General features: G+C 44.5%; 1 pseudogene; it reads right to left on the bottom strand.

Moving 5' to 3' along the window:
• Positions 1-1005: 1005 nt before the first annotated feature.
• Positions 1006-23358, bottom strand: LOC133056888 (histone-lysine N-methyltransferase PRDM9-like; annotated as a pseudogene).
• Between the last annotated feature and the right edge of the window lie 775 nt (positions 23359-24133).

Raw genomic sequence — 24133 nt, forward strand, 5'->3', positions numbered from 1 at the left:
AAGGTGTGGCTTGCGTTCTCAGCCAGCCTCTGCCAGTTTCTGCCTGTGCTTCCGCATCAGACCAACATGCTGTTGCTCCCAGCCCGTATCACAGATGAGAATAGAGACACAGAGAGGTTGAGCATCTTGTCCCAGCTCACACAGCTGCTGGGGGCAGGGCTGAGAACTGGATTCCTGTGGTCGCATCTGAAGTCCAGATGCTGTGATGACCCGGAGGGAGCAGCAGAGACGAGAAGGCCCATGCTGAGCCAGGCGCACGCACACACACACACGTGCACATGGCCTTCACCTTTGCGGCTACAGAAGTCAGAGGGAACCAGAGGGCCACCAGGAGAGGCCAAAGGAGAGTCGGGGTCTATAAGGAGGAGAGGCCCCACTTCCCAGGAGGCCAGGGAATTCCCTTCCCTGGTGAGTCTGACTTCACTCTGCATTCCTCTCCCTGGACCTAGGAACTGACTGTCCAGTGACCTAACTGAATTGGCTCCAGAATGATGCCTTCCTAGGGGATCAGCTATGACTGGACTCCACTATTGTCAGTGATAAGGGGGGAATGAGTACATAGTCTGGATTCAGATTTGTTTGGAGACAAACTTTATTAGAAGAGGAGTACTAAAAAACCACGAAGGCAATTGGCATGAACATCTCCAGAACACTTAAGAAACCCTCTGCTGTTTATCTACCTCCTTTCCTGTCACGAAAGTGGAAGGTCTATTTAACAAGTAATTCTGTGCTTATCACACTCTTTCTTTAAATTATTTATCATATATTTATTTATTCGGCTCTGCTGTGTCTTAGTTGCAGCCTGTGGGAGCTAGTTCCCCAATCAGGTATTGAACGTGGCTCTCTGCATTGGAGTCTTGACCCCTGGACCACCTGGGAAGTCTCTCCTCATTCTCCTGGGGACAGTAATGGGTCACAGGCCTCCTGTGAGGCCCCCTTAGAGCTGAGGCATAGGGTGGCTGCAGTAATCCTCCTGTGGCTAAGGTGTGGTTTGTTGGTCATGACTCACTCACACTCCCTGCAAACATAGGGCTACTCCCCTGTGTGTGTCCTCTGGTGTGTGATGAGGCTGAAGTTCTTACTGAAGCTTCGCCCACACTCCCTACAAACATAGGGCTTCTCCCCTGTGTGTGTCCTCTGGTGTGAGATGAGATGGGACTTCCGACTGAAGCTTCGCCCACACTCCCTACAAACATAGGGCTTCTTCCCTGTGTGTGTCCTCTGGTGTGAGATGAGATTGGACTTCTGACTGAAGCTTCGCCCACACTCCCTACAAACATAGGGCTCCTCCCCTGTGTGTGTCCTCTGGTGTCTGATGAGGACGGACTTCTGACTGAAGCTTTGCCCACACTCCCCGCAAACATAGGGTTTCTCCCCTGTGTGTGTCCTCTGGTGTGTGATGAGGCTGAAGTTCTTACTGAAGCTTCGCCCACACTCCCTACAAACATAGGGCTTCTCCCCTGTGTGTGTCCTCTGGTGTGAGATGAGATGGGACTTCCGACTGAAGCTTCGCCCACACTCCCTACAAACATAGGGCTCCTCCCCTGTGTGTGTCCCCTGATGTGTGATGAGGAGGGACTTCCGACTGAAGCTTCGCCCACACTCCCCACAAACATAGGGCTTCTCCCCTGTGTGTGTCCTCTGGTGTGTGATGAGATTGGACTTCTGACTGAAGCTTCGCCCACACTCCCCGCAAACATAGGGTTTCTCCCCTGTGTGTGTCCTCTGGTGTGTGATGAGGCTGAAGTTCTTACTGAAGCTTCGCCCACACTCCCTACAAACATAGGGCTTCTCCCCTGTGTGTGTCCTCTGGTGTGAGATGAGATGGGACTTCCGACTGAAGCTTCGCCCACACTCCCTACAAACATAGGGCTCCTCCCCTGTGTGTGTCCCCTGATGTGTGATGAGGAGGGACTTCCGACTGAAGCTTCGCCCACACTGCTCACAAACATAGGGCTTCTCCCCTGTGTGTGTCCTCTGGTGTGTGATGAGATGGGCCTTCTGACTGAAGCTTCGCCCACACTCCCTGCAAACATAGGGCTTCTCCCCTGTGTGTGTCCTCTGGTGTCTGATGAAATCTGGCTTCCGACTGAAGCTTCGCCCACACTCCTCACAAACATAGGGCTTCTCCCCTGTGTGTGTCCTCTGGTGTGAGATGAGATGGGACTTCCGACTGAAGCTTCGCCCACACTCCCCACAAACATAGGGCTTCTCCCCTGTGTGTGTCCTCTGGTGTGTGATGAGATGGGCCTTCTGACTGAAGCTTCGCCCACACTCCCCGCAAACATAGGGCTTCTCCCCTGTGTGTGTCCTCTGGTGTCTGATGAAATCTGGCTTCCGACTGAAGCTTCGCCCACACTCCTCACAAACATAGGGCTTCTCCCCTGTGTGTGTCCTCTGGTGTGAGATGAGATGGGACTTCCGACTGAAGCTTCGCCCACACTCCCCACAAACATAGGGCTTCTCCCCTGTGTGTGTCCTCTGGTGTCTGATGAGGACGGACTTCTGACTGAAGCTTCGCCCACACTCCCCGCAAACATAGGGCTTCTCCCCTGTGTGTGTCCTCTCGTGTGTGGTGAGACTTGACCTGTCCTTGGAGCCTTGCCCACACTCTCGGTACATGACTCTCATAATCCCTGAGACCCCTGCCCCTGTGAGCAATGTGCCTGTGTCCTCTGGATTCAGTTTCTGGCTTGTGCTGGGCTCGTCTGTCATTCTCTCATGCACCCCAGAGCCCCCCATTTTTCCTCCGGGTGAGTAGGAAGAGGCGCTTGAAATCCTCTTCAGCCTTATGCTTTTCAGCAATTGTTGGGGCCTGACCTTGGTCTCGTGACCCTCAGGTTTGTCGCTCGGGCTGTGTGGATCTGAATATCGCTGATTTTGATTGCCTGGGCAGGGATCCTCTGGTTGGAGGAGGTCTCTTTCAGATGGTCTCAGGAGGGTCTGAGAGGGGTGACTGCGTTGGATGTGTTGGCTGAGGAATTTCTGACTGGAGAAGGCCAGAGAGCAGGAGGCACATGGGTGGATCTTGGGCTTCGGCTCTGCTGAAAGAGGAAGCTTTTGGTCAGGTAGCTGGTTTGCCTCGGTCAGGTCCTCCCCACTAATCATCTGAGTGTTGACAGTGCACGATTTGTCTCCCATCAAGTGTCTTTACAGTCCACTTTTCCATTCCACTCTTATTCTCTACATCTGCAGAAATCCAGGATGCGGTTGTCAAGGGCCTTTTCTACGTATCACCCAGATAGGGACCTTCTAGCAGCATCAGAGGCAGTGTCTCTCCTGATAGAGATGGATCTGCTAGGACTTTCCCTACGAGTAAGTGTCTGAAATGTCACGTCACAGTGGCCACAGGTATTTACCCTAGTGAGGGATAAGACTTGATGACTTAGGTGAAATCTTCTGAGTGGCTCCCTGTGAGGGGAAAGGGTCTATTAAGTTAGGGGCGCCTGGCCTGGAGCTCTCTGCATATGGGAGGCAGCATAGGGGTGGTTACAGCAGGTGTGGGTAAATCTGACTTTGTGGCTCCTTGTTCAAAGAGCAGCCTTTGTGCCGATCTCTGCAGGAAGTGGGTTTGAGACTGGATGAGACCAAGCCGCCCAGGTCCCACTGACTACAGGTCTCTGGCTCCTGCTGCCCACACAGGTTCACAAATTGCTCCTGTCTCAGTTTCCCATAAATCATAAAATAAAGGCATATCCTTCTCAAGTCTCACCAGTATCCATACCTCATTTATTTCATTCAGGCTTAGTCCATTTAACATGCACTAGGAAGCCCTATTTAAAAATACATCTCCAGCCAGACTCTTCACATCCTCACTCGAAAGCATCTTCAGACAGCCCACTCTCCCCTCATGTCTGGCAATGAACCGACCTCTGAGGGGACTTACCGCTGACGTCTCGTCCCCAAAATGAACCAAAGCATCGTCTTAGCACAGAGAACATGATGCTTGCAGCAGAAAGCCGCGCGGTTGTTCTGTGTCACCCAGGAGGACCCCTGGGGCCTGCACGTGAACACAGGCCCTGATGCTTCCGTGTCCCATCCAGCCTCCTTCCTCTCCCTCTGTGCTTCCTCCCGCGACCCCTGGCATGGCCTCTCTTCCCAGCCCTGGGGCTGCGGCACTGGCTGCTCCCCTGCCTGGAATCCTTCCCCACGCGTGTTATCTCTGCACAGACCCTGCCCCACCATCCTGTACCACACCCCACCCTCTGCTCACGCTGACCCGAGGCACGTTCCCTGCACTGGTTTCCCTCAGAGCACCAGCCCCTGTCTGGTATGAAGCCCCTGCTGCCCCAGGGCAGTGGTTCTGTCTGTTTTGGTGCGTGGAGCCCTGTCTGGCACAGAGCATGAACTCACATGACAACAGACTGGAACAGTAACTGAATGCACATCACTGCACATGTGTGCACCACAGTGTTCATCGCAGCACTGTTTATAATAGCCAAGACATGGAAGCAAACTAGATGCCCATCAGCAGACGAATGGATAAGGAAGCTGTGGTATATATCCACCATGAAATGTTACTCACCCATTGAAAATAATTCATTTGAATCAGTTCTAATGAGACGGAAGAAACTGGAGCCCATTATACAGAGTGAAGTAAGCCAGAAAGATAAAGACCATTACAGCATACTAACACATATATATGGAATTTAGAAAGATGGTAATGATAACCCTATATGAAAAACAGAAAAAGAGACACAGATATACAGAACAGACTTTTGGACTCTGTGGGAGAAGGCGAGGGTGGGATGTTTCAAGAGAACAGCATCGAAACATGTATATTATCTAGGGTGAAACAGATCACCAGCCCAGGCTGGATGCATGAGACAAGTGCTCGGGCTGGGTGCACTAGGAAGACCCAGAGGGAACGGGTAGAGAGTGAGGTGGGAGGGGGGATCGGCATGGGGAATACATGTAAATCCAGGGCTAATTCATGTCAATGTATGAAAAAAACTACTACAATATTTTAAACTAATTAGCCTCCAACTAATAAAAGTAAATGAAATAAATAAATAAATGTAAAAAATACTAATGACTAAGGAATTCCATTTACTTTCTTTAAATTGGCAGATGTCATTCATAAATATCCTAGTGTGACTCTTTAAATATCTTTGTCCTATAAATATTTTAAAATAAAATGTCTATATTTTAGTGAAAAAAAAAAAAAAAAAGAAATGGGAGGGAATAAGGAAGAAAGAGGTAAAGGGCAGAGAGCTTGTAGGTGCTAGAAAACTTGCGTTTTGCTTCTAAGCCTTTCAGCAGAAGGTGATGTTACATATTTTTTTGCATGAAATAATAAAAATTAGAACTAGCATTTTTACCATAAAAAATTTTTCCTAACAATCATATGACAAGATTAAATTCTGAGGCATTTTAATTGCAACTCAACTGACTTTGGACTGGATTGTCCACTGCTTCGAAATCGGACCACAGAGGCTCCCAGGATCGGGTCGGATGCTGGAAGAGGGCTGACACTCACCTCTCCCGGTCGCGAGCTCACTCTTCCCACTGCTGTCCCGCTTGATGCCAAGGTCCTGACCATACTCGTCCCCGTACCAGACCAGCAGCTCACAGCCCGGCCTGACCACCTGGCAGGTTCGGTAGAAGATCTGCCCGTGATACTGGAAGGCCACCAGGTTCTGCTCCTCATCGTCCCGGGCACAGTTCACATACCTGGGGGCAAGGCCGGGAAGGGGAAAGAAACCTCAGGTGATGAGTGCCCTCCACTCTCCGACCATGCCCAGCTCCTTGCCTTCCGCTTCGAGGCCGCCCCTCATGTGGACCTTCTGTTCACACCTTCGACCAGGCCATGTGAATTCCCATGCTTTTCTCTCCTTACCTAATGAGCCATTTTTCCAGAGCCCAGTTCCAGACTCGTCTCCATTTGGACTGTCCATGAGGCTGGTGACCTCCAGCTCCTCTAAACTCTGAATTAAGTTCTCTTCCATCCACAGGACTTGGTGCTCCTTGGCTAACATGCAGCCCTCAGCACTCACCCCAGCCTGCCTTCTCTCCCGAGGCTTTCTCCCATCTCCCCACGTGTATCCAGGGTCCTATTCGCTTGCCCACCCCCTCCCACGGAAACTTGGAGAGAGCTTTGATATAGCTTGAGACAGGGAACAGTAATAGTTTGTTCACTGTCTGCCTGTCCTGATGAAAGGGAGGCCCTCAGAGAATGGCCCCGCCTATGCCCATCCTGCCTCCCATTCCTTCTGAGGCCTCAGGGCCCACTTCTCGCTGGAACCAGGCCTGAAGAGGTTGTTGCTCACATAGAGTCAAGGTCTCCTGTATATAGGTTATCCTGGCGCTGTGCAGTTACTCAAAGAGAAAAAAATAAGGTTACTGTTCCTAAAATTAATTGGCTAATATCTGTTTGCAGTATGTTCTCCAAAAGGACATGGGTTGTGTGATCTGCTTCAGTAACGAGGTTCACTGTCTAAACTGAACCATAAAATGCGTGGTAAGTGTCCATTAAGTGAGTTAAAGTGTCCCTGGTGAATCTAGACTCCTCAAGTTGTTTTCAAGACCACCAGTTTTGTTCAGCATATAGACTTGTATCTTGATGGCACATGCCATATTTTTATTTCCTTCTTTCGAGGGTCTTTTGAAATGAAAGAGCATGATATGGAGGGAAAAGAGGAAAGAAGATGTGAAAGCTGTTGAGGGAGCCGGGTTGAGAAGGAAAGGGGCGTGGGATGGAGGGAGTCTCAGTGTCTACACACTGCAGACTCACTGCACTCACCTCATCCAGTTGGCCCAAGACGTGTCCTTTCCATCCACATACTCGTAGGAGTTCCTCCCTTTGGTGATCTGAGTGTCAGAGAAAGAGTTACAAGCTTTCCTCTTTCTTTTATTTTTTCTTGGTAGGAAGATATAGAAGAGCTATTTCCCTGTGTAGTCATTGGTGCTTTTCAGACTGCATGGATTCACCTGCCAGTCAGACCACACGGTAAGCTCCTTACTCATCATTCCAAGTCTGAGTCTCTTGGTTCATTGAAGGCAAGGGCTCCACAATGGAGGAGTCACTTCTGTGTGTCTGTACTACTGTATTCCCACCTCTGCTCTGACCTTTAGATAGAAGTCCTGTGAGTGTGAACCAAGGTGTTCCCACCTCTCCTCTGACCTTTAGATAGAGGTCAGGAGTGTCTGTACACTGTGGTCCCACCTCTCCTCTGGCCTTTAGATAGAGGTCCTGAGTGTCTGTACACTGTGGTCCCACCTCTCCTCTGATCTTTAGATAGAGGTCCTGAGTGTCTGTACACTGTGTTCCCACCTCTCTTCTGACCTTTAGATGAAGGTCCTGAGTGTCTGTACACTGTGGTCCCACCTCTCCTCTGGCCTTTAGATAGAGGTCCTGAGTGTCTGTACACTGTGGTCCCACCTCTCCTCTGATCTTTAGATAGAGGTCCTGAGTGTCTGTACACTGTGTTCCCACCTCTCTTCTGACCTTTAGATGAAGGTCCTGAGTGTCTGTACACTGTGGTCCCACCTCTCCTCTGGCCTTTAGATAGAGGTCCTGAGTGTCTCTACACTGTGGTCCCACCTCTCCTCTGATCTTTAGATAGAGGTCCTGAGTGTCTGTACACTGTGTTCCCACCTCTCTTCTGACCTTTAGATGAAGGTCCTGAGTGTCTGTACACTGTGGTCCCACCTCTCCTCTGACCTTTGGATAGAGGTCCTGTGTGTCTATAGACTGTGTTCTCACCTCTCACCTGATCTTTAGATAGAGGTCCTGAGTGTCTGTACACTGTGGTCCCACCTCTCCTCTGACCTTTAGATAGAGGTCCTGAGTGTCTGTACACTGTGGTCCCACCTCTCCTCTGACCTTTAGAGGGAAGTCCTGTGTTCGCGCCCAGGGCACACAGTACCCCGGGCTGACTGTCATTGCTGTCTGTCTTATCACCATCTGCGTCCTTGCATGTAGACATGAAGTACCCCCCACCACACACAAGCGATTAGAGCCCAGAGGACACGGAAACGGGTGCTTCTCACCAGCCAGGCGTATCCACTGTTGGCGGCCTCTTCATCGTCTGTAATCTGGCCCTCGTAGGGGCCAAAGTGCAGGCCCAGCGGCAGATCGGACGCCTCGTTCCACACTCCAAGCCCAGCGTCAGGGATGCCCGACAGTCTGATGCTCAATCCAGGGGGCAGAGTGAGGGCTGAGCGGTTGGCATGCCCCTTTTCCACTGCACAGTCCTTTACAAAGGTTGGGGGCCCATGGGCAGCACAGCTGTCGATGAAGAAGTTCTGACACTCCTCACAATCTGGAGGTGAGAATAGGGATGAGAGGAGGTATCGTGATGTTGCTGGTCGTAACGACCTCCTCGAAAGACCTGGGGCACTCATGGTGTTAGGGGAAGCACACTGGTTGAGACTGCCCACCCTGGTCAGGCACCATAGTAACCATTTGCATGAGTTGTTTTATGACAGGAGATCCTGATAAGGAATACGGAACTAATAAGCCACCCCCAACCGGAAGATTCGGGAAAGGTCAAAAGGAGACACCGCATGTCTGTCCACTTCCCAGAATCCCTCTCGCTAGCATCCACCTTGGCTGAGGGATGCGTCAGCCACCAGGAAAGACTCTGAATTAAAATGATTTGCCATAGACCACCCGGAAAATAATCCCATCACCATAAAACCTGAGACTGTGAGCCACGAGGCAGAGCAGTTCTCCTGGGTTCCCTTACCTACTGCTCTCCGCTCAGGTGCCCTTTCCCAAGAAAATCTCTTGCTTTGTCAGCATGTGTCTCCTTGGACAATTCATTTCCGAGTGTTAGACAAGAGCCCAGTTTTGGGCCCTGGAAGGGGTCCCCCTTCTTGCAACAAATGGCGACTCTGGTGGGACTCTTCTTCACTGAGACTGATATCCTGACCACTCGGGGTACTCAGGGGTCAGCGTGTCTGCCAATGGGCCAGACCCAGCGGCTGCAACTGGGACCTTTTTGTCCCTGGTCTTCTCCTAATGCGGACAACTGGCCAGAGTGCCCCGACCGATAAGGAACAAGAGACTTTGTTGACCTCTCCCCTTCCCTCTCTCTTTCCTCTCCCTAACCCTTCCTATCCTTCCCGTTTTTCTAGTCCCCCGGTCCTGGACGCAGGAATCTGGGTGAAGGGCCTCAGTTTGAGCTGAGGATTGGAGACCTATCACCTCCTCTTGGCAGAGAACTCGAATTTTCTGGTCTGGTTTCTGGTAGGGCCGGGTTCCAGTCCTCCCTTTTCTGGAAGCCCAGGGAAAGGTCCCACAACGCCTGGGTGTCTGTAGGTGGCAGGAGACGTCTGTAAGGCCACCCCTTTTGTCCCCCTTTCCCGCCTCCTCCTTCTTTCAACCTGGCTTCCTTTCCTCCTTTTGAAATCTTTGAAGACATCTGAAGTTTTGTGTCTCTATGGAAGGTTTTCTGAGAGACTGTATTCTTGTATTTAAGGGAGTGTCTGATGAGGACTGCCAGGTTTATATGTGTGTGTTTTAACTCTGCTCTGTGTTGTGATTTGTGATGTCCATTTTGCTTTGTCTGGTCACCATTTAGACCTGCTGCCATTTTGTTAGAACTTGATTTTCTTTCCCTGTGCCTTGAGACCAGGGCTCTCAGGAACACTTATCTAGACCATCTCTAACCCCTGAGACTGAGAAAAAAAGGAAGAAAGCCTTTAAAAGTGTTATTTATTTCAACTTTTTTATAAACTAGTAAATTTTATATTGTAATATCTAATTCATGACCAAACTTAGAAAATGAAGCTAGATTTTGCACTGTGTCTGTCTAAATATGTTTTGGCATGTCTTTGTCTCTGGGTAATATTTTTCAGGTTAATTTGTAAATTAGCTCTATTTAATTGGCTTAAAAAAAGGTAAGTGCTTACAAATCAAATAATTCTAAATTAAACAATAAATTCCAGGTTTAGGTGAACTGGGAAATATTCAGTACTAAATACCTGATATTAATGTTTGTTTGTTGACCTATCTAATATAGACATGTCTTAGAGTAATTAACATCAAGTAGAATATTTTCATTGTACCTAGGTTTAATATAAGTTAAATATTATACCTGTTACAAGTTTGTCAACAAGGAAATTACCTCGAGTGAAAACACTTCTAAAAAATGTAAATGAGGTATGAGTTTGTATATAAACTCTATTAAGAATAATTATTCTTTAAAAATATCTGTCTACAATAGTCTCCCCAGATTGGCGTAACTTGAATTTCTAAGAGTTGTGCTAAACTAAGTATTGGAAGTCTATTAAATAATTATGTCATTTCCAAATGAAACAAGATTTTGAAACATTTACTACTAAACACTGATTTCCTTTTACAGAAAAACTAGAGAGATTTGGGACTATAAATGAATAATGTTTGATGCCATCCTAAAATGTTTTAAGAAAGCAAGGGTTTTAGAAATTATCACTGGTATTTATGCTCACCAATCTATAAAATGCTAATATAAAAGTTAGCTCTTTTTTGCTAAAGGAAAGCAGGAAGTGTGCTTTCACTAAAAAAGTATGAAAAAATACTAAAAAGAGTTATGCATGATCAGAATTTTCTAAAATTGGATTACAATTAGTTAGATAAATGGATTTTGTTGGGAATGACAGGGTCATAAGAAAACTGGTTAGAGCCACTTAGGTCCAAGATGGCAGAGCTGACTTTCACTAGACCTTGAGCCTTGGTATTTGCACCCATTGTGACATATCAACAAGCTAAATGATACACCCATCAACACTGACTAAATCTGACCAAATGTTCTAAATGCTTTTAATTGATCTTTTCAATAAAACTTCCTAAATCGAATTCTTTTGAAGTTCCTTTGACCTCTAGCTAACTTTGGGGTGCTTCAGAGGGCCCCTGAAACATCCCAAAGAGAGATATTAAACTGTGTTTATTTGGTTGGTTAAATTACATGAAAAAGATTATCAAATGAGTAATAAATCTGCTCATGTTATAATGTATGATAAAATTACTAATACAGATATCCTAGAAATTATATGGAGTTCTTAACATTTTGATATGTCTTGGTGTTCTAATTAGAAACCTGACGACTTCACAAAAGTTAACAAAGGACTGAATGAACCAGCGAATATGCTTATAACTTATGGTTTCTATCTAAAAAAATTACAGGTTTGAATCTTGTGTTTTCCGGAAGTAAGGAAAACCTTCCTCTCAAACTAATTATGAAAATGATTTGGTAAAATTATACGTTATGAACAAAACAATTATATTTTCTCTCTATCTGACTCCTCCAGAAATTTGAAACTCTTAAGTTGCCAGTAAGTTAATCAAATGAGCTAGGAAGGTTATCTCACTAACAGGTAGAAAAATCTCAAGGAATTTTTGAGACCTTAAAAAGGGAAGAGTTCACCTAGATTTGTTAGACAAAATCTGTGATAAGCCTTTGGTGTGAGTTTCCCAGCCCTGTTTTATAGTAAAAGTTCAGTCTGAGATTCTATAAATGTTTCAGCAAAATAAAAAGTCTATAAACAATTATGGTTATATAAATCATTAGAACAAAATTAGTGAGAACAGACCTGTTTTGCAAACAAACTAGCCTTAATTTGGTTATATTTGATAAAAATGAGGGTAACTTTAGGGGGAAAAAAAAGATATTTCAAAAAATGTTAAATCTCAGTTAATGGAGGTCTGCATGTAGTAAGACTCATTTCTTAGATAGTTCTTTGCTGTTATGTGATATTAATGTAAAATTTAATTGAATTCTTAAAGAACACCCTAAGTTTGTTTCTGAAGCTTATCTCAGTAATCTATCTTTGGATGAAGATCAGATGCCTCATGACCTGCAACCAGGACTAGAAAAAGACATAATTTAGGAGACTGCCTCCAACCTGGATAGAAGGGCTTTTTATCAGGTACTCTTAACTAGCTCATGCACAATGAAACTGAAGGGAAATTAACTCTTAGATTAATTCCCACTTCCAAAGGCCCCTACACTGGATTGGTCTATAGAAAAGACAGCCGACCTGATCTCACCTTCAAATGATGCTCAAACAGGAAAAACTACACTACACCAGGATGAAAAGACAACTACAGCAGAGGTAGGCAGCTTGCCCAAGATGCTGGATCTGCTTCGTATGATCATTTATAATGTTTCTTGACTTCTTAGACCTTTGCATATAAATCAAATGCTTTTCTTTCATAGGCCTGATCCTATGCTAGTTTTAGAAATCAATCCAATTGTTGGGTTTGTGGCCAATTACCTGTATCTAATTCTGGGTTACCTTGGTAAATTTCTCTACTATAAGACTCTAACTGGTTGGCCCTGTAAAAATTTACTTTAAAGAAAAAATTATAGTCATATTCAGCTCACTGTGATGCTACTAGACAGGATCCCCTCACTGGGCCAATTAATAATGCCTGCTCTGACTCTGGCCACAAATTTGAGCTTTTTTCTATTACTCAGGCTTAATCAGAGCAACAAGAAAAGTTTCAGCAGAAAAAAAAAAAAAAATCTCCCACAATTATGAGAAGGATTTATATAGATAACACCAGGCTATGGTAATTTAGGTTTAAAGTCTCCTCTGTGTTGGAAACAATTAAGTCATACTAAGGATAATCAGTCTAGTAACACTAAAAAACTGGGCTATGTGCCTTATAGACGGTGGTGCCAATGTATAATTTCCCTGAAAGATAAAGATTTGTACAGAGTAGACTAAGTCACACGACCTGAGTTATACTGGGCTATGTGCCTTATAGATGGTGGTGCCAATGGATAATTTCCGTGCAAGATAAAGATTCGTGCAGAGTAGACTAAGTCAGACGACCTGGGATATACTGGGCTACATCTAATGGAAGCTCTTAAGTCTTACTTGTGACTTTACTAGTACTCCTGGCTGTGCTCTTTGTATTTCACCTGTTTTACAAAACTGCTGTTTCTTACACTGCCAAATGTGTGACTGAGGCCTCTGATAAAATAATATATAGTTCCCTATGAGATCGATGATGATAACAGTGCAACTCTAGATATGAAAAAAAGCAACAAGAGGGAATGTCTTCCTGGATCAAGAGGCTAGTGAGACAGGTGGTCCAGAGAATTTTGGATACTGTTTAATGGCCTAGTCCAGTAACAGCACATTGAGTGGCCTGTCAACAAAATCTTTGCCAATCCTGAAAATGGACATTCTCAGCACCATGGGATAAAATGGTCATGAAATGCCCCCCTCAAAATCATGGTCAAGTTTATGAGCAAAAAGGGGCCCTGCCAACTGAAAATTGACACTTGCCATCTACATCTACAGAGATTAAATCACGGCCTGTGCAACTGCTGACTTTCAACAGCCCTGAAAGAAGTTCAGGGTGAAAATCAGGAATGAGGCACTCGGTGCGCTGAAAAAAACTGGCAGAACAGGCCTTCAGATAGTTAGATATTTTCCAGAGATTTTATGAGTCCCAATTCTTGCATCTTCTCATACCTAGAGAAACACTGACGTCAGTAATGGTGCCATCTGCTTTGGCTATTAAGGAAAATTTTACAACTAAAAGTCAAAATAGAGTACTCAGCTATGCTTCAGACATCCTGGAAAATAACCAGGAGTTACTATGGGTGTAATTTCAGATTAGACGTTATATTGTTAAACACTTGAGTTTTCTGAGTCGTGTCAGGCTTAGATGCCACCATTCTCAAAACAATGTCTGCTGGATGCTAATAACTTCTACCTTACTTTTTATAAAACTAGACAACTGGCCACCTGGCTAAAAGTCTCCCTGAAGTGCCAGGACTAGACTGGGTTTCAGGCCTATTCTTAAAAAAAAAGAGATTTATTTTGTCTATTAAAATTCCAGTTATCCCTCCTCCAGCTACTACTAATTGGGTCTGTTACAACAAAATGGCAGACCAAGAGATTGAGATTTTAATCATACAAGGCTCAGATCTAGGACTTAGAACTCAGGAATACTTCCAAGTCAGTGTCTCTTCTCCAAGCTGAGGCGGTCCTATGCCCCATTTTGACAAAAACTTATCACAGTCATAGTTGCCCTGTTCCCTAAATTAAAACTGAGCAGGACTCTGTGGGTGGCGACTCTGGAGTACAGATCTGCTGTGTGTTCTCCATTTCTTATCTGTAAGATATAGGCTTCATTCAGCCTCCTTGACCTTCCCTGAGTTCCAAAGGGTGGATTCAAACGATTGCAAATCAGGGAAGGGAGAGAATACCGAAACAGGAGAAACAATCAAATGGTGGTACAGCCTTGAGACAGGGTCCTGGTTCCTACTCAAAGAAATACGCATAACAATGTCTTTTGAGTTCTTCTACAGAGCTGGAGCCACCACCCAGGTGGAAGATGGTAACTTCAGACTAAACACAAGATTCCTGGAGCACAGCTCTGTTCCTTCACCACCAGCCAAGCAAAAAAATAAATAAATAAATAAATAAATCACCAACCCTGCAGCCCTCACTGCAAATGTTGCCTCCTATTTCTGGGGACCAGTGATGACCATCCTGTAAGGTCTCCTGTTTGGCCCCTGTCTATTTCATTTCTGAGAGGCGCCAACAGTTTCAAACTAAATTGCTGTTATTACAAGAGTAAAAGCTGGTTTCAGATATAGAACACCCCAACTTAGATCAGGGAGAGAGAGACTTCTGCTCTGCTAGGCAGGCCTATGCCCAGGCACAGCAGGAAAAATTTACAGAAGAAAGAGACCCGCCCCAATTCCCAAGAAGCATCTTGAGTATAAAGTCTCTCGGGGGGAAGTTGTTAGGGGAAGCACACTGATTGAAACTGCCCACCCTGGCCAGGCACCATAGTAACCATTTGCATGAGTTGTTTTATGACAGGAGATCCTGATAAGGAATACAGAACTAATAAGCCACCACCAACCGGAAGAGTTCGGGAAAGGTCAAAAGGAGACACCGCATGTCTGTCCACTTCCCAGAATCCCTCTCGCTAGCATCCATCCTGGCTGAGAGATTCGTGCGCCACCAGGAAAGACTGAATTAAAATGATTCACCAAAGACCACCCGGAAAATAATCCCATCACCATAAAACCTGAGACTGTGAGCCACGAGGCAGAGCAGTTCTCCTGGGTTCTCTTACCTACTACTCTCCACCTGGGTGCCCTTCCCAATAAAATCTCTTGCTTTGTCAGCATGTGTCTCCTTGGACAATTCATTTCTGATTGTTAGACAAGAGCCCAGTTTCAGGCCCTGGAAGGGGTCCCCCTTCCTGCAACAATGGCATTTGGCCTCGATCCTGCACCCCAAGTCATAGAGGAAGGGGATGACCGGGGTACCAGATGGTGAGGTGAGGTTAGTGGACCAAGGCCTCGTAGCCCCTTCTCCTTGAGTGGGCCAGCGGGGTCACTCACAGAAGTAGTCGTCATCCTGGGGCTCGCTGACCTCTTGGTACACGTGGCCCTTTCTTTCCCGTAGACTGTACCTCCTCACTCCAGTCTCCTTTCTTCTGAGTTCTAAGATGGAGAACAGAAGCTAAGCAAGGCTGGTGGGGTCTGGGAAGTTAGTCCCTGTTTTATCAGAAAGTGTGAGTTCTCCTACCTGTCCATCTATACACTTTGTTAAAACTTTCTTACATGTAGTTTTCAAACTTTTACTTTTGTAGTTTTATGCTTTAATGTTACATTATTTATTTCTTGGCCACGCTGCATGGCTTGTGGGATCTTAGTTCCCCGACAAGGAATGGAACCCACACCTCCTGCAGTGGAAGTGTGGAGCCTTAACCACTTCACCCCCAAGAAGTCCCTTCTCTATACTTTCTTTCTCCTCCCTTTAACTACAGGTTCAGGAGACTGAGGCTCCACTGACCACAGATGCCCAGTTCAGTGATAGCATCCTGCACTTCCCGTTAGTAGGTTTAACTTCCAAACCTTCCTACTTAGGAAATAGTTCACCGACACATCTACTCAGAAAACATATGTTAAGGGCACATGACATGTAAGGGGACATGAGCAGAGATCTGGGCATAAACACTAACAAAGCATGGTTCCCATCATCACAGCTGGATTTATTGAATTATTTGTAGATGTCAGACTTTTGCACTTAATGTAAGGCTTTCAAGCACTGTATGAGTTATTTATCCTTATCTTCACTTTAAAGATAGCAATCAGGACCTCAGAAAATGTATAAGATTTTCCCAAGGCCCCAGTGCTAACTTCATGTCTCAGATCAGTCCAGCTTAAACGCATGCCTACCCAAAGTCCATGCAAAACACCTAGGCCATACTTATTAGTTTTTCTACAGGGATTAGAGGAACTAATTAGAGGAACTCCCCCAAATTTCTCTTACCGACTTTTTGTCTGGGGTGCTGTCCAGGGGTCCTTGCTTTCCTGTGATGGGGCACTGGTTTCTGAGCCTGCTTGGAGCCACTTGTCTTCAGCGATTTTGCTGCTCCCGGCAATTCCTTCAAACTAGATTCCTTACTTAATGGTGCCCTGGACATTCTCTTCCATGTGAATAAGAGACAACATGCAGTTCTTTAGTTCTTTAGGACTTTATGAAGTGTTTTCACATGCATGATTTTAGTTAATACTTTGACAATTCTTAGAAATACCTGATTTGGAGGGGGGTGGGTCTGAACACTGGAGTGTAACAAAAGGACCTAGGTGGATAGTGAATCAAAGCTAGAATTCATATCTTAAGGTTCTTCCCCTTCAACTTTCTGCATAAAAGTGAGAGCAAGGGAGGAAGAATAGCTGGAGGTCAGGGAAAGAAGAGGGTAAGAGCTCGTAGAGAGAATCGGGGGTGTTCTATTAATTAGTGGCCCTTTGATGGATGAGGAAGTATGGAAAATTACAGAGGGGACAAAACACATCTGGAAAATAAGGTGACAAAGCAGTGAGATTAACAAGAGAAAAGCCGATCAGCAGAAACACATTTAGACAATATAGAAAATGAGATGAGAGTTGCAGGTTGCCATGTCCTATAGACAATGTTTGGAATTAAAGTAGCTGGTCTCATCAGTTCTCCTTGAACAAGGCTGTATGACTAGCTGGTTCTACTCATTTTCCTGATCCATTCATTGGTATACAGGCTAATTCTTAATATTATAGTGGACATGAAATTTTATAACCTTCACCAAATTGTTGTGTGAGCTATTTAATACAGTAAGAATGTGAGCGTACATCCCTGGTATCAATTTATTCCCTAAACTGCATCTATATTTGAAGTCTAGCTCACAGATACTATCTTCAGCATTCTTTGACCTTTCTACTCCTAGGTGAATGCTTAAATGTGGAGTCACTCATTCACAAAACATTCAGGGTCCCTCAGGGGCTTTGAGCTGGGCCTGGACTTCTGAGAATGAATGGGTGTGGGCTAGGCTCCCAAACCTCACAACACAGGGGCAGGCTGAACACATGATTCCAAACAGGAGAGTCGCCTGTTAGAGCTCAGAGGAGGAGCTGTTACTCCTCCTGCAAGAAGGAGCATTTGAAATGATGCCCAGATGATGAGTTTCTACTCAAAAGTGGGTAATCTATGTGACGTCCTTCTGTTATTTTCTTATTTGTTGCTTTTCAGTCATAAACCTGAGGCTTCTCAGGGTTGCGAGTTGCTTCCTCTTATTGGAGTGGGAGGCTCTGAGGTAGGGATCCTGTCTCCTTCTTCATCTTGGACTGTCCACTCTACAAACTGCCCAACATGTCCTTAAGCTTCCCTTAGTCAGATGTCTCAGCATATCCCTCCCTAGCACAGCACAAAAGAACTCAGGTTGAAAACATCTCTCAGATGAATGGTATAAAGATATATGAATAAACTTCATAGAACTATGGAAGTTTTAATCAGTTTGTAAGGGGTTTAGAGAACGTGCATTGGTTTAGATTGCACTGCCAGTGATACTGTGATGTCAGACATATAATGAAATGTTTTTTTAACTCATTTTTTAAATCTATAATGGTGATAGCTATATACCTACGTATAGGTACTGTAGGATTGATTTAAGGTTTAGGTAAGTTTATTCACATAAAATGTTTAAAGTCTGAAATAGTATGAAAATAGTGTAACAACAGAACCACCTACTACTGCTGTTGTTCTTACTGACTGTAAAGGTGGTGATGATGTCAGACAGTGTGCTAAAGATCCAGGGCAGGAAGGCAGCCGTCTCCAGGATCTCTGTGGTTTCTTCTATTTTCACCTGTGACTGGATCCATGAGGAGGACATTTTGGCAACAGGATTTGGGAAATACTCACCTTCTGGTGTTTCCTGTGGTCCACTCTGAAGGCCATCGAAGAAGGTTCACCTAAAAAATGGTGGGAATCAGTGTTTTGGTTGGTAAATATTTCCAAACTCTGGGTATTCTAACTAAGGAGACATAAATCTAAGCCAGAGAGTGACAAAGACAATGATTAGCAAAGGAGGAATGGAAGATGATTTCTGTATCATCAACTTCTATGCTTCCACTGGGAGCATTACATAATTTTCTTAAAATTAAAAAAAAAAAATGAAACTTCATCTGTGCCTTATCCGATGTTCATAAAGTAATAAATTTACTCGTCTTTCATGACAAAAGTACTCAACAATGTAGAAATAGGAGAAAGTGACTGCAATATAATAAAGGTCATATATTGAAAGTCTACCTCTAACATCCTAGTCATCAGTGAAAAGCTGAAAACTTCTATGATCAAGAAAAAAAGGCAAGGATGCCTGATATCTACATTTCTGTTCACCATAATATTAGAACTCCTAGCCAGGGCTTTAGGTTAGAAATGGAAACAAAAGGCTTCCATTTGGAAAGAAAGAAGTAGAATTGTGTCTGTTCACAGGGTATGGTTTTATGTGCAGAAATATCTTTAAATCCACACACACAAAAATCCTGCACAGAAAGTTGCACGGTACAAAATCAACATTCAAATATCTTTCCATGCTTGAAGAATGACCATTCCAGAAAGGAAAGGAAGAAAACAGTCCTATTTATTTTTTATTTTTTTAAAGCTATACTGAACAGCTAAATTAAAAAACAATATATTTATTTTTATTTATTTGTTTGTGCCAGGTCTTTGTTGCGGCATGTGGGATCTAGTTCCCTGACTAGGGACTGAACCCATGTTCTCTGCATTGGGAGTGTGGAGTCTTAGCCACTGGACAATTAATCTTATTTATAATAGCATTGAAAAGAATGAAGTAATTAGGAGTAAACTTAAGGAGATGAAAGACTTATATGTTGAAAAATACAAAATATTGCTGAAAGGAATCTGACAAAAATAAATAGATAGGTGTCTCAAGTTTATGGATTTGGAGGCTTAATATTATTAAGCTGTTCATACTACCCAAAGCAATTTAAAGATTCAATGCAATTCCTATTAAAATCCCAATGGAATTTTTTTCAGATATAGAAAATCCATCCAACAGTTAACATGGAATCTCAGAGCACCCCAAATAGGCAAAGCAATCTTAGAAAGAACAGCAAAGCTGGAGGCCTCTGATTTCAGAACATACTACAAAGGTACAGGAAGCAAAAGAGTGTAGATTTGGCAAAAAATGTGTGCTTAGTCGCTCAGTCTTCTTGACTTTTTGTGACCTTTTGGACTGTAACCCACCAGGCTCCTCTGTCCAGGGGATTTCTCAGGCAAGAACACTGGACAGGGTTGCCATTTCCTTCTCCAGGGGATCTTCTTAACCCATGGAGTGAACCTGCATCTCCTGTGTCTCCTGCACTGAAGGCAGATTCTGCACCTGCTGAGCCACTGAGGAAGCTGGCTGGCATAAAGGCAGATATGTCAATCAATGGAACAGAATAGACAGCCAGAAATAAACTCTTGGATACATGGTCTAATGATCTTCATCTAGGGTGTCAGGATAATGGGGAAAGTTTAATCCCTGTAATGAATGGTGCTGGGGAAATAAAATAACCATATGCAAAATAATGAACATCTTATATCTTGAAGAAAAATCAACTTAGAATGTATTAAAGACCTAAATGCAAGACTTGATAAGACTCTTAGAAGAAAACAAGGGTGAAGCTTCAGGACACTGAAACAGCAATGATTTCTTAGATATGGTACCAAGTGCACAAGTATTAGTAACAAAGTACAAATAGACAAATGAGATTAATCTTAAAACCTCTGTGCAGCAAAGGACACTGAACAGAGTTGAAAAGGTCACCACAGGATGGTAGAAAATATTTGTAAACTATGCATCTGATAAGGGGTTACTAAGCATACACCAGTATGAAGGCTACCTATAAGCCCCGAAGAGAACCTGATTGACCATGATGGCACCTTGATATCAAATTTCCATGCTCCAGCATTGTAAGAAAACAAATTTCTGTGGTTTAAGGAATGCAGTCTGTTTTGTTACGGCAGTCTGAGCTGACTAACAGCGAGAGAAGGAATTGAATAGACATTTCTCCAGAGAAAATACACAAATGGCCAACAAACACATGAAAAGATGCTCAATATTACTAATCAATAGGGAAACACAAATTGAAACCTTCTGCGATGGGCAATATGTATAAGTAGACAATAGCAAGCTTGTTAAGGATATGGAGAAATTGGAACACTTATACACTATTGTTGGCAATGTAAAATGTTGCAAGCTATCTAGAAAACAGTATGGAGTTTCCACAGAAAATTAGAACTGCTGTATGATCTAGGAATCCCACTCAAAAGTGTATTTCCATAAAAAGTTGAAAGCAAGTTATTGAATAAATAGTGGGCACATGAATGGTCATTGCCTCATTATTTCCAATAGGCAAAATGTGTAAGCAACCTAAATGTTCATTGGTGGATAAAAGATAAAGACTATATATAAGATATATATTATAGCTCTTATATCCACATGCACACAACGGAATGTTTTGAAGCTTTAAAAAATAATTCTGTCACATGCTACATCATGGATGGGCCTTGATGATATTTTACTAAGTGAAATGAACCAATCAAAAACGAGAAATATTGCCCGATTCCACTTCTATGAGGCATCTAAATTAATCAAATCCATGGAAACAGAAAATAAAATCGTGGTTGCCAAGGGCTGTGAGGAGGAAGGATTGGAGAATTGTTACTCAGTGGGTTAGGGCTTCAGTTATGCAAGATGTATCATTTCTACAGATTTGTTGTACAGCAATGTGTATATATATCCCCTGTGGCTCAGTGGTAAAACATCCACCTGCAATGCAGGAGATGCAACAGATGCAGGCCCAGTTCCTGGGTTGGGAAGATCACCTGGAGCAGGAGATGGCAACCCACTCTAGGATTCTTGCCTAGAGAATCCCACGGGCAGAGGAGCCTGATGGGCTACAGTCTATGGGTACGCAGAGTCAGACACGACTGAGCGATTAGCACTGTGGCCACTAACACTAACGTGCACATAGTTAGCAACAGTGTGCCATACACTCAGAAATTGTTAAAAAGGTAAATAAAGATGTGCAGGCGTATGGTGAACCGAGGCATATGTATTCCCTGTGAAGAATCTCTCCTTATGTCAAAACCTTTGCAGACAAGCAAATGTTTGCTTTTCATGTCCCTTTCACTAGTTTTAATAACCTAATGGAACAGAGGGACTTCCCTGGTGCACAGTGGATGAGAATCTGCCTGCCAATGCAGAGGACACAGGTTTGATGGCTGGTCCAGGAAGATTCCACTTTGTGCGAGGCAGCTAAGCCTGTGTGTCACAAACTACAGAGCCTGCATGTGCTCTGCAACAAGAAGACACTCACCGCAACCAGAGAAAGCCCATGGACAGCAGCAAAGACCCAGTGCAGCCAAAACTTAATAAATAATTTTGAAAAATCTGGGAGAACAGAAATCCATAGATGGAGAATCATAGAACTATCTAAATTGTTTCCTCCAGTCTAGGCAGATTAACTCTTCTAAACTCTTTGAGCAGCAGAAGAGGAAGTGAGCTGCTCACCTCTAATTTATAATAAGTGCACTTCATTTTATTTACCTGATGCCATCTCTGGTCAGTGAAATGTGGGAAAGATCATGGAGAATAAATAGTTCTCTCCAACCCTTTCCCAGAATCAAAATATAGAATTAGTTTAACCTTAGGGTAAGAAGATCACAGGTTTTGTTTTATATACATACATAAATAATATATCTTGACATAATATGTTAATCATTTCTTCTTCGAAGAGATTTAATCCAATAACCAATGAGATTAGTAATAAATCTGTTTGGTGAATTTATTTCTAAGGTTTCTTTAACTGCCTTTCACTAAGAATGTTTAGCAAAAATAATTCTTTGTAAAAAGAATGATAAATTTTAACCATAAAACTTTTGAGAATTACACTGGAAAACCTATACATTCATCTTCATTCAGGCTAATGTCAATATTCAGCCACAACCACTTCGGAAGGCTGAAAATTATGTTTTCCCTACTACTGTTGGAGATGTAGTTGAGACCTAAGCCCAGGCTGGTTTCAGGAAGACACCTCCAAATCCTCCTGGCCTCTCACCTTGCTGCCTTGGTGTCCATTCTTCATCAGAATCCTCAGGGTCATCTACCTGGGGCTTGATGACCTGCCTGCGGTGATGCATGAAATCCGGTCGAGTGGCTCTGAAACCTGGAAAGAAGCAAAACATTTGTTCTAAGAAGGAGAAACAAAGCATAGAAGCAATGGGAAGTGTCACAAAGTCAAGGAAATCTGTAGGCTGGGCTGGGGGAATCTAGAATAAGGCAAGAGGTGAGCTCTGCACTGCAGGGTCAACCTCCCTTTGGTACAAAACTGTAAACATTTCCTTAGTCTCCACACAAAAGGGAACTGTGAGCAGATGAAGCTACCTAAGAGCTGTCCAAGTGAACACTGAGGGTGAAGACATGTTTCATGTTTCCCAGGCTCACAGGCACCCAGCACTTCCTGTTACCTATAGCAATCAGCGCTTCGTAGTTTCTTTTCATATTCCTATATCGGATTTTTTCCCATTCTCCCATCTCTTCCCATTGTTCCTTGGAGAAGTATACGGAGATATCTTTGAAAGCATCTTTGGCCTAAGGAAAATAATAGATTTCATCAGTGATTTACTAATCGAAGTCAGACCTTAGAGCTGGGCCTTCTCCTCCACCTTTTGTGCAGGGAGTAGCCTGAAGCTACTGGATGGTCTGTGTAAGACAGGGATGAAGACTTTCCTTCCCGAATGTGTCCTGCTTACCTGAACAAACGCTGAGCATTTTCCTAACTCTCCCTGGACACAGAGCAGTTGACGAAGCTAGTGTCCTGTTTTGTCCCACTCCACCCCCACCATCTCAGACAGGACCAGGCATTCCCATCCTGTGTACGGTCACAGGGAAGTTCACTCAGCTGGCCAGGCAAGCAGTCTGTGGTGCTTCAGGGACCAGCGCCATGTCCTTCCTATAGAGCTGGCTTAGAGCCCAGGTTTGCTGCCTCCACCTCTCACCGTGGGCTTCCGCTCTGTTCTCCCGGCATCTCCCTCAGTGCTCTCCTTTGGAGATCTGTTCGGCCTCATGGCCATTGGGGTGCTCAAGGCCAAGGTGCCTGTGGAAGAAGAAGGTGCTGAGATAGCCCAGACCAGTGTCCAGAGCCTGGTCTGTCTTCCTTGGGTGGAGTGTCCAGGGCAGGAAGGTGAGGGGAAAGTCAGGGTGAGGGTATTGGTGGGATGGATGGATCCTGACTAGATATGACAGATCAGCCTAATGTGAACTAGATTTGGTTTCTTTGGTTCCCCTATTATTCAGCCCCTCTGAGGGAAGGCACTGGGAGGGATGTGTCTGTGAGTGACGGAGGGATTCTTGAGGAGACCCGGAAACCCGTAACTGCTGGACTGGGGTCAGGCTGAAATCAGGGCTCTGTTCCAGTGCAGCAGAGGGAATGTTTCTCCAAGAATGTTTTGAGGATCTCCTCCTGGGGACTCAGAAAAATCTGGGCATAACGCAGCTTCTACGTCTAAGGGACAAGTCGCTCAGCTTGAGGAGATCTGGGTCCCACGGGCTGAAGTAACTGGGGTCCTCAGACAGAGGAGACTGGGGATCTTTTGGCTGATGTAGAATGTGCAGGGTGAGAAAACTTGGGATCTGTGAGGCTGAGGAAATCGGGGGTTTCTTATTAAGGGACTTTAGGTCTCCGACAGGCAGGACACTTAGGGTCTTGAGGAGGAAGAGTTTTAAGAGCTCCCAGGCGGAGGGATTCAGGGTCTCTGAGGTTTAGGAAATTGGGTCTCTCTGCGGGTGGTATTTTTAGGGTGCCTCAGGCTGAGGGGAACCGGGGTTAATCTAGGTATTTGA

Source organism: Dama dama, chromosome 1 (genome assembly GCF_033118175.1).
Source record: "Dama dama isolate Ldn47 chromosome 1, ASM3311817v1, whole genome shotgun sequence".
NCBI classification, from domain to species: Eukaryota; Metazoa; Chordata; class Mammalia; order Artiodactyla; family Cervidae; genus Dama; species Dama dama.